Raw genomic sequence first — 16,276 nt, forward strand, 5'->3', positions numbered from 1 at the left:
GAAATTGATGCGTAACTTTGACGCCGTCTCCTCGATAATCTTAAGTAATATTAAAGGGGAAGCAGTGGCACTGGCGATACGCCAGCGTCTCCGGGAAACTCCACATGTGGAACAGGAGAGACAGCTACCGAAAATAATATCTGATACCTATACTAGTATAGGACGGGATGGGCTGGGAGCCAAACCTAAAAAATTGGACATACCGAGTACCACCCATAAGGAAGGTACAAAGCAAGCACAAGAGGGCTCTAAAAAGTGCTGGGACAAACAAAAAGATTTCAAAGATAGGAGAAATAAAAGAGCTGATTCTCCACATCCGGAGTACTCCGAAAGGAGGTATAATCTCAGGAATAGGGATAACATTAGAACTCCAGACAGATATACTGATTCACGTCCTTCTCGTTCCTTTCAGGATGCACCGGATAGACGTAGTGAGAGAAGGGGCCGTCAAGATCGACGTCCGGAATACGTGAAAGAAAAGAAAGACTCGCCGCAGTCTACCATTAAAAAAGAAGAAAAGACTCCTCAGCAAAAGCCACAATTTAAAAAGAAGAAAGTGGCAGCACTGACCGTTAAAAATGCCAGTAGTATTGAGAACACTGTTGAGGAACAAGAGGTGGGCAGTGACTCTGTTGGACAGCACGGCAGAGGTCACAATATGTCGCCAGAGTCTGAAAGATCATCTGGTTGCGACAGCAACTAGCGATTACATCGCAGTTGAAACGGCGGATGGCCGCGTTCTCCCACCCGATCGGGTTTATGATTTAACAATTCAGATAGAGGGAGACGTGGAACGCATTATTAGTGTAATATTCTGGGATTAACTTACTAGTGATATCCTGTTGGCCGAGAGAGACTGGCCACCTGAACATGTCCGCAAGCTCCCACATGGGGAAGATGTCATTTTGCCTTCTTTCTCCGATCTTGTTCCGGAGGCAGACAAAAAAACGTATGCTGCTGAATGGGCTTTAGCGCAGGCACCTGCATTATACCGTAATCATATAGGTTGGGACAAGGACTCTCCTTGTCATGTTATTCCCGTTCGGTCTACACCGCACCCGCAGCCACAATACCATGTTAAACATGAAGCAAAAGCTCCAGTGACGGAGATACTGTCACAACTTGAATACCAGGGAGTAATTGAGCCCTGTACATCGGCAATGAATAATCCGCTATTTCCCGTTGCGAAACCTGATCATTCATATAGAATAGTGGTTGATTATAGACACTTGAATAGTCATACACGCACATATGCTATACAAAATTCACACAGCACAGCGCTGATTAATAATATAGTGCGTAAAAAATACAAAACTACATTGGATATATCTAATGGATTTTTCTGCCAGAATTTAGCACATGAAAGAGAGACCTAAGTGCATTTTCCTTTGGCTCTCAGAAACGCTTTTGTCGTTTACCCCAAGGCTATAAAAACAGCCCAGGACTGTTTTCGGCCCGTGTAACATCAATCTTGCACGAGCTTGATTCCGAGGCATTATCCTATGTGGATGATATCTATCTCACTGATGACACCCTTGACATTCATCTTGCAAGGGTCGATCGGATAATTCTGGGATTTGCTGCCTTCGGATATAAATTTAATTTTAAGAAAAGCAAGATAGCCTTTCTTAGTGTATTGTTCCTAGCATATGAGCTCTCAAACGAGGGGAAGAGCCTGGCCCCGCACTTCCTAGAAAAGTGTGCTCAGCTACAGCCTCCAAACACACTTAAGAAATTACAGTCATTACTGGGTTTCTTTAATTTTGGCAGAACATACATTCCGGATTATGCTGAACGCGTCAAGCCACTATATGACTTAATTCAGCCCAATTTTTCTAGCAGGCGATGGACAATTGAACACACACACATCCTTAGGGACATACAACGGGACATGCTGGAGGCTAGACACTTGTACACACGTGACAATAAAACAAATTTGGTCATCAGAATAATAGCTGGTGCCCTTGGATTTACCTATGTCACCTTTAATGAGGGTGACACAGTGCCGATAGCATACAAATCACATTTGTATTCCAATGCAGAGAAACGTTTTGCTCCTACTGAAAAAATTCTGACAGCTGTTCAGATGGCTGTCATAAAGGAGAGGCCACTTGCCCAGGGGAAGTGCATTATTGTTGTCTCCCCGGTACCGGCCTTAGAGGCTGTCACTAAAGCGAGCGTTCCAAACGCTAAGGCATTACATCCACGCTGGATTCAATGGGCATCGTCTCTGACCGCCACTGATGTTGATTATGTGTTTGACCCAAGACTTCAGACACAAGAATTTCTCCAGTATGAACAGGAGCACCCCGCTCCCTTACACATATTGCCAATAGACAGTTATGATACCATCATTTATACTGACGGATCGGCACAACCGGCTGTGGGTACTAAACATCAATACTCTGCAGCTTGCGCAGCCGTGTGCGGGGTAATGGAAGACGGAGTTTTCCATCCTCATAATACCTACACTCAGACTTTAGGGGACTGCACAGCCCAGTTGGCCGAGCTTAAGGCTCTTCTTCTAGCGCTCGAACATTCAGAGCCAGGAACACAGACTTTGTTCGTCTGTGATTCGTATTACTGCGTCCAGTCATACAATGAATACCTCAATCATTGGAAACTGAACGGGTTTAGAGATTCTAAAGGGAACACCATTAAACACAAAATGTTGTGGGGAAGGGTGGCTGATCTTAAGGATAAGCTGCCATGTGTCCATGTAGTTCATACATTAGGGCACCAACGTGTAGGAATACATGTTGCCGGTAATACATTGGCTGACGAAGCAGCCAAAGCATCAGTAGCTACGGCTTCTGTGGCTGCAGTGACTCGTACTCGGACGAGGTTGGATAATGAAATAGTGATTGCCGTTAAAGCCTCGGCTGCAGGCAAGACCCTTCCAAAAGGATACCCTACGAACTATACCTATCATATCAGTGCCCAGAATGTTGCTTTTGCAACAATTCCTGATGTTGGTGATCGAGTGATCCCAAATGAAGACCAAAGATTGGAGCTGATTACAGCTGCACATGAGGGTGTCGCTTCTGCACATGCTGGTATACAGGCCACTATCACCATTCTACAACAACGGTACTGGTGGCCTGGTCTATGCAGACGGACTAAACAGTATGTCCTTTGCTGTGACATTTGTCAGCAGATTAAGGGCTCAAATATCAAACGCCCTCCGCAGACATCTCTCTTAGTGTCAGACAAGCCACTCCATTGTGTGTACCTGGACCATTGTGGTCCCTTGCAACCTGATGGTGCATACAAATACATTTTAGTGGCTGTAGATTCCTGTTCTAGATTCCTATGGGTATGGCCACAGCGGTCGGCTGACGCCCGGACTGTTATAAAAGATTTGCTGATCTTTATCAGTACATATGCGGTTGCAGCATTCCATTCGGACCAGGGCCCTTTCAGGGACACCATGAGGACGATGGGTGTTGAACTCCATTACTCCTCACCATACCACCCCAAGGGAAATTCGGTCGTGGAGAGGCGGAATCGTGATCTAAAGCAGTCCTTAACAGCTCGAGTATTGGGTTCAGGCCGCAGTTGGTTACATCACTATATGGGGTCCAGAGAGCACTGAATAAGCTGCCAAGACGGTCCTTGGGGGGAAAGTCTCCATATGAGGTTCTCTTTGGGACAACTATGTATGTCCCCGATCTTGATGCCCCTGGTATGGTGGCAGCAGAAACACCATTTGACATAAAAGAACGTCTCGCTGTTTTACAGGAGCTTCAACAATTCTGTGATGATAAATCATCTGCAAGTGCTGCCACCTTGGGAATAAGGGACTTGGCGAAAACTTCGACTGGCTGGATTCCTAACGTTGGGGATCTGGTTTCTGAGAAGATCGCTGTGAAAAAAGAGTTTGGTCCATCATACAGAGCACCTGTACCGGTCTTGGGGATAAAAGGCACCAGGACTGTCATCCTTCCACCGTTGTCTGGTTCCAAATCAAACAGATTCATCTCCATTGATGACATCAAATTACACCATGTGGCCGATTCTTCACAGTAGACCAGGAGGTCCCTTGGGTAGTTCCCGATCCCCTCTCACTACCCAACAGGACATCCCTCTACATAGTAGGATGACCATCGCTACTACTGACTATGCAACCATGTCAGCTGCTGTTCCAGACACTTCCTCGACAATGGGGAGGGCGGAAAATGAACTTTTGTTGGTTCCAGTAACAACTTCGGAGAACACTCTGCTACAGGATTTGGCTGTATTTTACACGAACACTTCCACGACTGGTAACATCGTCTATCAAGAACTTCCACGAGCAGTGGATGAGAATTCGATGGGTCCTGTGTTTGCGGAAACTTCCTCTGGCTATTTTGTAGACATTGATGATTTTTCTTCAGATTCATCCTCAACTGAGACTGACAAACTTTCCAGAGGTATAAATTCTATCGATGGCTTCAGAAGAACTATTTGATATATCCATGGAACTATCTCTGGTTCTGTTTGACATTTATTGCATTATTTTTATGGATTGGTTTTGTGACTGTTTACTTTTTACTAATTAATGGTCACTATATTGCTGATCGCTCCTCAGTGGAGCCTGTTGATGTAATTTTAACACCACATCATTCATCACATAAGGTCCGACGTGATTTGTCCCCTGTCAATATTACAGCTATTCCAATTCCTGATGGGATTGTTTGGGACAAAGTTCCGTTCGATATATACGGGCCTACAGAGATAATTCAAATACCATACGTGTTCAAGATTTCTTTGTTTGATGTTATTACACCTAATGTTGTCTCTGATGATTGGGATGTCCAAACAGTTGATTCCATGCTAACTGAAATGAAGGACTACTCCGCTTTTGGAAGTGATGATGTATATGATTATACAATGAATTATGGTGAAATGTTCTGCTATAATAATTGGGGACATCACTACCTGCACCGTGCAACTAGATATAGGCCTCTCTTTACCTACACACAATGGGAACACTGTTCAACACCACGGGTAGGGAGTCCAAAGTATTACAGTGACAAATTCACATACTTTTCTGAGCATGATACGAAGAAAGCTGAATCATATTATTTTAAATTACCTACTAAACAATTTAGAAAACTCTTGCTAATAGATACAAAACTGGTTTATTCAGATCCCTTTGTTTCCCGACTCTCGATTGAAGGTTATGAATATTGGAAGAACACTATCGATTTGAAGAGTGTATGGGGAACACAAGATTGGCAAATACAGGGTAGGGAGGCTTTGTTTCGAGCTTGCTTAATTCCTGTGCAAATGATTTTTTTGAATGACACTGTTGAGCAGACATCATGTCTGGGGTTAGCAAAAATTAAAGATCTGAACACGGCAAATATTCCTACACTGACAAAATTTTGAGATTGGCAACACTTTCTTAATGTTTCAGAGGACAGGCTAGATGCATTGGTTAAGGCTGGTGCTTATAATTCTTCACTTTCCCGTCCCGGGGGATGGTTGGTATGGCCCACCGACACTGATGAGTGTCAGAGGCGTTTTTTGAACTCTTCAAGGGGTTTTTCCATTCATAGGCCAGACCCTCGCTTTCTATAAGGTCAACATACTGGTATAATTACAACATACAGTGTGGGTAAGCTGTGCCAGCAATGGGTGCAGACGAACACTTTAACAGTGGTAAAACAAAACCTGAACACTCTTTCTGACAGTATAGAATTACAAGATTTCCTATTAGGTCCTAGGAAACAACGCTCGAAACGGTTTTTATAAGCTATGTATAATGAAATTTGGAAACTTTCTCAAATTGAGGCTGCTGCACGTTTATGGCAACTTGATAAGGAGAATTTGGAAAAAACATTGGCTGTTGTCAACAATGGCATGAACACGCTATCCAACAGGATTTATTCACTGTCGAATATAGTGTCATCTGCTATTGATATCACTCAGACTGATTTGTCCCGGTTATATCATGGGCAAACACAGCTACGTTCCATCATGCAGCTGGGTTGGGCATTGCAGACGCTGAGAAGTGGCCACATTCCATGGAAATACATTAATGGGAGTGAACTATTCGCTGCTTTTCATTTTTCCAGGGAACAAGAGACAATGGCTAAAAGGGAGGCTCGTTTCACCTTGCTTCAAGTAGAAAAATTAGATAAGTTGCTCTTCACGGTAGCAGGGAGTCCTTCAACTATCTGGCTCTTACACGGCATTATTAATTTACCATTTTCGACCTTTCGTTTCTCAAGCTGCCTGAAACATCTTGCAGTGGGACGATATGAACGGCTAGGAGATAGCTTTATTAAAGAAGAGTGGGAGTTGCCCTTTGAGTATCGATGTCTGAACGGCGAACAGGAGGTCTTTCTTAGCGGAAGTGAATGTGAGACTACTGTTGGTCATTCCATGATATGCAAACAGGTGTCTCTTCACGGTCTTTGCAATGCGGGGGTCGCGAATTTGGAATGTTTTCTGAAGAGTACTCCCGTCCCCTTGATTCGTTCAGTGTTTCATGTACTTTCTAATGGGAGTTATGTTCTACTGAGCGATGACAACTGTTGCGGCTTGCGACCTGGAATTGCCTACGCAATCTCAGTCACTAAGGTCGTTACGTGTTGTGGCCATGTTTTGTTTCCCCCACACGAGAGATACAAGTATCTGAAATGTGGCCCCACATTGATACTATTAATGTGAACTATGACAAGTTGAGTAGACTGAAGGCGCTATTGTTTCAAAAACAGGCCACCTTGACATCCGCAAAAGAGACATATGCTCTCCAGATTGCGAGATCATCAGCCCAGATACAATCCCTTTTAAATACCGATTTCCCCAAACACTTTGGAGAGTTGGTATCCAGAATATTCAATGCTTCAAGCACAACTGGGATTGTTCATTTCTTTAAGGCTGTCGGGTCTGGTTTCGTGTCCATCTTCCAGACTGTCTTCGGAGTCATCCCATCAGCCATCCATTCTCTCTTTTCCAGTGTGTTTGGTGGCTTTCCAATTATATTGGCTTTAATTGGCGGACTACTACTGCTATTTCTTCTGATTCGCGGTGGTTGTTTTTTTCCAGCGACACAGAGCAATGGAGCCGCTCCCGTCAACCCCGCTGTGCCGTGAACGATGGTTCGGATCTTCGGTACACCTTTGCTGGTGGAACTGGAATTTGACTTGTCATTGTCATTCCGGCCTCTACTCTGGTGTGTACAACCGGTGTTCCGCTGCATATGGTGTCTCTTTGAACAATTGCCTATGGTCTGTCTTGCTGTTGCACCAACATCTCCTGTGGACCACGAACTGCTGATGTCCCCGATGAGGGTTCATACACGGTCATGCCCCTTGAGACTGAGGTTGCTCCGCGAGGCCACCTATGAGCCTTCTGTTATACGATCTAACATGGATGAGGACGCTGCAGCGAGTGTCGATACACCGATGAATATGGCTAACTTCTGCTCTGTGGATCCGTTTGTCCATCCAGCTCTCGATTTCACTTCAGACGATGTTGACTCATTTTTAAGATCCTTGAATGGTGACTTCGATGACATTCTTCAAGATCCTGCATATAGTACATAATTTGATGAATTTGCTTGCCAGTTCCCGGTTCTACAAACTAGCGATTATACTAAAAGTTTGCTATACTTGTCATAGTTGATATTAACATCTCTGAATGTTTTTTAAACTAATTTTAACACACAGCATTTATTTTTGTCATTATGTAGGTTTTTTTTTTTTTTGCTTGAGTTTTCGTTTTTTTTTTTTTTTGGCTTTTTAGTTCAGTAGCAGCTTTTTTAGCGATTGGGTTTCTTTACCTTCATCATACCTGTTACGGCAATGGGGAGGTTGTAGTGAATCCTAGTTTGTTTTAACGGGATAACAGGAGTTAGCTTAGCCGTAGGCTTGTAAACTCGTGCCCCCGTCACCCAGTGACTTTTAACCTACTTAGCTTGCTCTGTCTTAGTCCATTTAATTATTTATTTCCTTTAAAATGGCGGCCTTGTTTATAGTTAGGCCACTTGTTATGGGTTCTATTATCAGTGTCACTGCGCCAAGGCGTCAAGATCAAGCACGAAAGACAAACATACAGTAGGCATTCACACTTAGGGATTTTCCCTCTCTATACTTTCGAGGGATTGTTGATATTAATTGCCGTCCCAAGCATGCCTGTTATCTATTGTTATGAATAACACTTATGTCAGGGGACCTTGTAGATCTGTATAAATACAACACACTTTTAGACAGATAATCAGAGGGATTCCGACCAGAGGGCATCGCCACCATCGCTGATACCGATGCTGCAGTCATCTTGACGCTGACCCAGTCTTCGTGTCCCTGCGGAGTCTGAGATAGAGACCTCATTCCAAGGTAACAAGGGTTGGGGGCTCCTCTCATGGACACGGCTTTGGCAGATTAGGTTTAACGAACCCAGCTCTCCTTTTTTAGGTAGGAGGTTAGACCTACTCTCCTTAGGGTATTAGGGCTTATTCCATTTTATACATATACATATATTTCTTTCATATATTGCATAATGGTGGGGGTCTTTATAACAATGACTCTCCTCTTCACAATACTGTTGCTTGGTATATTTATTATCGTAATCATTGCAGTTCATGCAACTTATCACAAATTGCAGTTATGTTGAATAAAAACTATTATAACTTCACTGCATCTGTGTTATTGCCTTTGTTTGTATGAGACATAATAAATCTGTGAGAAAAGGGTAATTTCCGTTTAACCACGACAACCCTGAGAGATCTTACTTTGAGTCCATGCGTAAACGACTGCTACAAATCACCTTTTACTATTGTGTTTCTGGTGAGGTACTGCTAGTAAGCCGGTAAGGTTTGGACAACAGTTACAACTAGTTGTAGGAAGAAACTTAGTCACCTACAAACGAAAGTACTGTCATCCTGAGACCAGCAGTCTTGCTCAGAGCAAGAGTCCAAACTACGACAAGGGAGAGGTGGGGCACACTTACATTTGTATAGGCCATTTGTATAGGCTGTGTCCAGCCCTCACACAAAGGGCTCGTTTACCCCACTCCTGTTGTTTGGAGCCAGCGCTGGAGAAGGGGGCATCCCTGGATCCAGTTAGTGCTGGTCAGAATCCCCTTCCCTCCTTTGTGGTAGCTGAGCAAAAATGAGTAAAAGTACAAGGGGCTATCCCCCACATGAGGCGAGCACTTTTGGAACTGGGACAGAACCTATCTCAAGAGGACTACTGGACTGCACAAAAGGACTCATCTGGGCTGCTCTTCTGTTTGTTGCCCTGATGCCTGGTGTCTGCTGGGTGGCACAAAGGACTCATCAGGATTGCTTCTCTGCTTGCTGGCCTGCTGCCAACTACCCTACTGACATTGGCTGCCCCAAGCACTAAGATACAAGCAGGAGGAACCGCCACTAGGACTGCAGGCTTTTTGACGGCTATAGTACAGAAAGAACTACCACTCTGTATCTCCCCATATGTGCCAGCCAACCTAACAAGTGTGAGGTGAGCACTGCCAGAGGACCCCTATGTTTCCATAAGCACATGGTGAGCACTTCATCTTGGGACTGGTGAGAGGCTTACACCCAGTTCTAGGAGCACTTCCTTTTGGGTGCAGCATGCCGGACTCCCTTGCATTTCCAAGGACCATTCCCACTCAAGAATCCCCCCAGAGTGGTCCCACTCCCCTGTAACGCTGTCACCCCAGCTCTTAGTGGTGAGCGCGGAGCCTTTTGCAGCCTGTCGGATTCCCCCCTCAGGGTGGCCCGAGAGTGCTGCAGCACTGAGAAAGGCTGGTGAGGGAAGAGAAACCATCACAGTCTCACCCCTCTATGAACCCAGAGGGAAAGAAGTGTGCCCGGGTTGGAATTCCCAGTGTTGTAGGACTGTACACTCTATTCTCATTCCCCCCTCCCAGAGAGACTTGTGGCCTAGGCAACGGAGGGACCACTGCTGTGCTTGCGGTTCCCCCTGTGGCCAGGAAGACGTGAAAAGTTTGGCAAGGCTTCCTCTGCTGGGCAGCCCCAGTTTTCAATAGCAGCAGCTTGAGAAGACCCGGACGCGATCCTCTGCAGGAAGGATTTAGATTCCGGGGAGCAGGCAGAACCACTTAATTCTAGGAAGCCTTCCTTCCCGGCCCTCCCAGCCCACTTGCTTCCCTGCGCACCTGACAGGTACAGTAGGGTATGGCAGATGCAGACCCTAGGTAAGAGATTAGCTGCTGGGTTGAGGAGCTGCACTGCAGGGAAGACTAGTGGAGGCCTCCCCCGCAAGGAACCTGCAGTTGCTCTGGCCGCCTATTGTATCCTTTGTATGCGTGGGACTTGGTGAGGGCTCCCCTGCCAATAAAGGTGTGGTTGCCCTCTTTCTCCACTTCTCCTTTTTGGAGGAGACTCCCTTAGCGTGGGGGCCCCGGTGTTAGGATGCGCTTCCTGGGTGTTCACTGGCCCCAGGCGAGGCGGGGTATTTTCTGTGCCACAACCACCCGTATGGAGGCAGGGTCACAACCCTTGGTACAAAGAAGGTACCATATTCACTATAAGAAGAGTGCAGGAGCTCCTGTGCTGGCCATGGTGGGTTTTCACTCAAGAATTTGTGTGAAAGAAGTCCAGAAGCGCTGTGGCCTCCACATAGAAGGCATTTGTGGTGATTTCTGCCAATGAATAATTTTTCCATGGAATTCTCTGTCCTCTTGGTTCACACTGTATGACCTGAGGGAAGTATGTATGGCATTATCGCATTGTTAGGATAAGGGGCATATTGCAGGATCTGCATTCCATGCATGGTGAGGGTAATGTTTTATGACGTGCAATATGGAAATGGTTGCCTTTATTTGTCGCGGTTTTCAATGGTCTTACCCTCGTAGCTGAGAGGTGTAGGGGAACGGTCCTTGTTCCGACGGGTTCTGCTCTGGCCGAGGTAGGGGCGACCCCTTCCGGTAGCCACGGTGCTGTTTGGTATGAGCGAACCACCACAGTCCGTGCCCTCCAGAAGGAGTCCCAGAGGAAAAACCCCAGTAGGGTAAAAAACCTCCACAGGAACTCCCTGAAACGAAAAGGAGGACACCAGGGTATTAGGACCGTAGATCAGGAAGGCAGGAAAACAAGGCAGATCAGGAACAGACAGGTTTCGCAGAAGGATATCAAATAGGAGCGTGACTACCACCAAGGAGTGTTGCAACGCAATGAACAAGCAGTTGGAATCCTCTTATATACCCCTGGACAGGAAACAGAAAACAGGAAGTAGAACACCACCATCTTGGGTTGGGAAAAGACAACAATAGTGAATTAGTTACGTGCGTTAAACAATGCATGCTGGGCAGAGAGGAAGTGGTCAGCATGCTGGGAGGAAAAAGAGACAAGTATAAAGTTCCCCAAGTGTAAGGGTTCGGTTTGTTCAGAGAACCACGGTAAGTGATTGTCAGGTAATGGTCCTGCAAGAAAAATTATATGTTAAGCGCAAACTGCGCTATATGCGGCCATGCCTGAAACCCCCTCGGGGTCTCAGGCTCTGCCGCTTCTGCCCTTACGGCAGAACTTGAAATAGGGCAAGCGGCGAGTGCCGCGACCCCTAGACTGGCTGCCTGGAGCCTTCATGGCTCTTGCCTGGGCCGCGGCAACCCCCGCGACCCGAGCGTCGGCCGCGGCGCTCTCTGCGACCCGGGCGCCGGCCGCGGCAGAATGCACGCGCCGTGCCGCGGCAACCTGAGCCTGCGGCCGCGGCAGGCACCGCGGCATAACAGTATGCCCCCCCCCGAGGCCCCAGGTTTGTGAGGGAAGAGCCGAAAAAAGCGGCGGAGCAAAAGGGGAGCATGGACTGAAGAGGCATCCTCCCAGGAACACTCACTCAAAGGGTATCCCTTCCAATGAATAAGATATTGGAGGCGCCCATGGAAAAACCGAGAGTCACAGACCTCCTGAACTTCGTACTCAGGTACATTGTCAACCAACAGAGGAGGGGGACAGGGCAACTGCCTATGAAAAAGATCAGGACGGTAAGGTTTCAACTGCGAGACATGAAATACCGGATGGATCTTCCATGTCCGAGGTAGGCGAAGACGCATAGATACTGGGTTGATTTTTTTGAGAATGAGAAAGGGACCATAAAAGCGGGGTTTGAATTTGTTTTGGGTGAGTCGGAGAGGTAGGAATCTAGAGGAGAGCCAGACCTTATCATGGACCTGATATAGAGGAGCCGCACAGCGTCTCCTATCTGCTATCTTCTTCATGCGGGACTTGGTGGACACAAGGTTGGAATGGATAATTCGCTGTATACCCCGTAGCTGTCGAACGAAGGAGGAGACGGCGGGAAGGTTGGAGTTGTCTCTCAGGGGAGTTGGGAAGGCCCTGGGATGGAAACCATAAGAGCCATAGAAAGGAGAGACTTTAGAGGCACTGTGTAGAGAGTTATTATAGGAGAATTCTGCAAGCGGTAAGTAGGGAGCCCAATTACTTTGTGTAGCGTTACAGAAGCTACGTAAGTACTGCTCGAGACCCTGATTGAGTCGTTCTGTTTGTCCATTGGTTTGAGGGTGGAACCCGGATGATAAGGCCACCTGGATCCCCAAGATCTTGCAGAATTGATTCCAGAAACGGGAGATATATTGAGGACCCCTGTCTGATATAATAACTTGGGGTAGCCCATGTAGCCTGAAAATTTCTTGAGTAAAGACCTGACTTAACTCCTTTGCCGTAGGTAACTTTCTCAAGGCTGGAAGTGGGCCATCTTGGTGAAGAAGTCCACAGTTACCATTATGACGTGGTTTCCCATTGAGGAAGGTAATGCGCACATAAAATCGGTGGATATGGTATGCCATGGGCCTGGGGGAACAGGTAATGGGCGGAGTAACCCCACAGGTCTGGTTCGGGGTGTCTTGGCTTGAGCACATGTAGGACAGGATAACACATATGCCTCAGTGTCAGCCTTGAGAGTTGACCACCAGAAAGAACGAAGCAAAAGATCTTGAGTCGCTTTCACTCCTCGATGACCTGCAATAGGGGAATCATGGCACATGCGTAAAGCTTTGATTTGCACTGTTTTAGTGGGTAAAAACAGGGCCTTATCATGATAATAGTAGTCATGATCTATGTGCAGCTGTGGACGTAACCTTTTTAGTTCTGTTTCGTGTAGACGGGCATATTCAGACTTGACTTGATCTAAAAAGGTCTGTGCTACCCCTATGATTTTATTGTTGTCTAATAAGTTTTGAACCGCGGAATCACCGCACCCAGGATAACGTCGGGACAGGGCATCCGCCAGGATGTTCTGAGAACCAGGGATGTAGGTGATATAGAAATCATATTGGCTGAAGAAGAAGGCCCATCGAGCCTGCCGGCTATTTTGGCACTGGAAATTTCTTAAGCACTGTAGATTTCTATGATCGGTCCGGGCTTCGAAGGGCTCCTTTGATCCCATCAAAAAGTGTCTCCATTCAGTGCACGCGACCTTTAAGGCGAGTAATTCGCGTTCTAGCACGGAATAGTTTCGCTCAGAATCAGATAGAATGTGTGATAGATAGAATACAGGGTGTTCTAGGTCATCATCGTCTTGTTTTTGTAACAAGGCAGCCCCAATGGCTCTTTCTGAGGCGTCTGTGACAACAATGAATTGTTTGCTAGTGTCTGGGTGTCGAAGAATAGGGGCTTGAATAAAGGCTTTCTTTAAGTCCTGAAAAGCTGACTCAGCACCTGGTGTCCAACAAAAACCTTTCTTTAGGTGTTCCTTTTTGAGGGTTTGAGTAATGAAGCTGGTTCTCTGGGCAAAGTCTGCTATGAACTGCCGGTAGAAGTTGGCTCGTCCCAGAAAACATTGAGTCTCCTTGATGGAAGAAGGAGATGGCCAATTCAATATAGCCTGTACTTTGTCTGAGTCCATGGCAATTCCGGTTTGGTCTATACAGTATCCCAAATATTTCACTTCTATCTGATCAAATTCGCATTTTTCAGGCTTACAGAACAAATGATGTTGTCGGAGTCTTTCTAAGACTTGGCGGACGTGCTTGGAATGTTCCTCTGGATGCACCGAATAAATTAGGATATCGTCAAGATACACTACCACTGTTTGTTGCAAAAGATCAGAAAAGATAGAATCCATGAATCTTTGAAAGATGGACGGGGCATTAGTGAGTCCGAAGGGCATTACTCTATATTCGTAGTGACCAAAAGGTGTTCTAAAGGCGGTCTTCCACTCATCACCTTCTCTGATTCTTAGCAGATGATAGGCTCCTCGGAGATCCAGCTTGGTGAATCTCTTGGCTCCTCTGACTGCTTCTAAGATGTCTTTGATGAGGGGTAACGGATACCGGTCTTTGATAGTGATCCTGTTTAACCCTCTGAAGTCGATACAGGGACGCAGATCTTTGGTTTTCTTTGGTACAAAGAAAAGAGGAGCCCCGGTGGGTGAAGAGGAGGGAGTTATTAACCCACTTTGTAGATTCTCATCTAGGTACTCCTTCAGAATTTGTTTCTCTGGTTCAGTGAGGGAGTACATCCGCCCAAAAGGAACTACAGTGTCTGGCTCTAAAGAAATGGCACAGTCGTATTCTCTGTGGGGTGGCAATTCAGGTCTTTCTGGCTTCTGGAATACATCGATATAGTCCTGATACTGTCTGGGAACTCCCTGTAGGACATTAATGGATCCTCCCACCTGAGAAGGTGCTGTTGAGAGACTTTTTGGGGAACAATAATCCCCGGCCGGATAGCAGTGGTGTTGACAAAAACGGGAAGATAACTAAATGGTTTTTGTTTCCCAGTTGATGTAAGGATTGTGCCGTGTAAGCCATGGAATTCCCAGGATCATGACATGGTGTGGTGATGAGATTAAGTCAAACAAGAGAATTTCCTGATGTTTACCAAACTGTAAACAGAAGGTAGGGGTGGTGTATTGTACAGGTCCAGAGGCCAAGAGCGACCCATCAATGGTATGTACCTGTTCTGGTATTTCTTTGGGTATTTGTGTTATCTGTCGTTCTTTGGCCCAGGTTTCATCTAAATAGAGGCCACTGGCTCCGCAGTCCAATAAAGCCAAAATTCTTGCTTCGCGGCCATCAGTTAAATGGAGGGTAACTGGTAAGAGAAAAAGAGCAGTTCCTTCCTCCCTGGAAGAGCAAATAGAAGGTATATCACGATATCCCGTCCTCACCCTTCTTACTGGGGACGGGAGTTGGCGTTTCCCAAGGGCTTGGTTGGACGAATGGGGCAGGCGCGAATTAGGTGACCAGCTGCACCACAATATAGGCAAAGCCCCTTCCTTCGTCTATGTTCCCTTTCACTGGCGGATAGAGGTCCGCGAGCTGTGTCAATCTGCATGGGCTCTTCCTCGGTATTCCCTTTGGATTCAGGACGGACTTCCTCGGAACGATGCGCAAAGGGACGAGATGGTACTGAGTGAGAAGGCAAACGACTCTTCTTTTTCTCCATTCGTCGTTCATTCAACCGATACTCTATCGTTAGTGCTTGGTCCATCAACCCTTTGAGGTTTTCTATCCTGGCAGAATGTACTAGTTCATCTTTGATGTCCTCTCTTAGACCTCTACGGAAGAGTGTCACCAAGGTACGTTCCACCCAGGTTGTTTCTGCAGCTAATTGTCTGAAACGGGTGATGTATTGTAATACATCTTGACTCCCTTGTTGGACTTCGCAAAGAGCCTCTTCTGCTGACGCCTCGAGTCCAGGGCGTTCAAACATCTGTTTAAAAGTAGTGATAAAGGTGGAATAATTAGATAGACAGGGATCGTTTCTGGTTACTAGAGGTGTGGCCCAGGCCAAGGCTGGTCCTGATAAGGCACTAATCAAATACCCCACCTTGGTCTTATCTTGTACAAATTGCGAGGGGCGAAAGGCAAAGTACACCGTTAAGGCATCCAGGAATTCTTTTAATGTGGTGGGATCCCCGGAAAATCGAGGTGTAGAGGCGGCTACTGCAGGGACATCTGTGGTCCTGGAGGCAAAGGCTTGTCGATAAACAGTATTCTCAGTACGTAATTGCTGGAGTTCTTGAGCCTGTTGTTGTATCGTCGCCAGTAGGTCCTGGTTAGTAGGTTCCGTGTTTGCCACTGGGTTATCCATAGTTCCGGACTGCAACTGGAATTTTGGGCGTTGCAATCTGTCGCGGTTTTCAATGGTCTTACCCTCGTAGCTGAGAGGTGTAGGGGAACGGTCCTTGTTCCGACGGGTTCTGCTCTGGCCGAGGTAGGGGCGACCCCTTCCGGTAGCCACGGTGCTGTTTGGTATGAGCGAACCACCACAGTCCGTGCCCTCCAGAAGGAGTCCCAGAGGAAAAACCCCAGTAGGGTAAAAAACCTCCACAGGAACTCCCTGAAACGAAAAGGA

This window comes from Pleurodeles waltl, chromosome 7, assembly GCF_031143425.1.
Source record: "Pleurodeles waltl isolate 20211129_DDA chromosome 7, aPleWal1.hap1.20221129, whole genome shotgun sequence".
Classification (NCBI taxonomy): Eukaryota; Metazoa; Chordata; class Amphibia; order Caudata; family Salamandridae; genus Pleurodeles; species Pleurodeles waltl.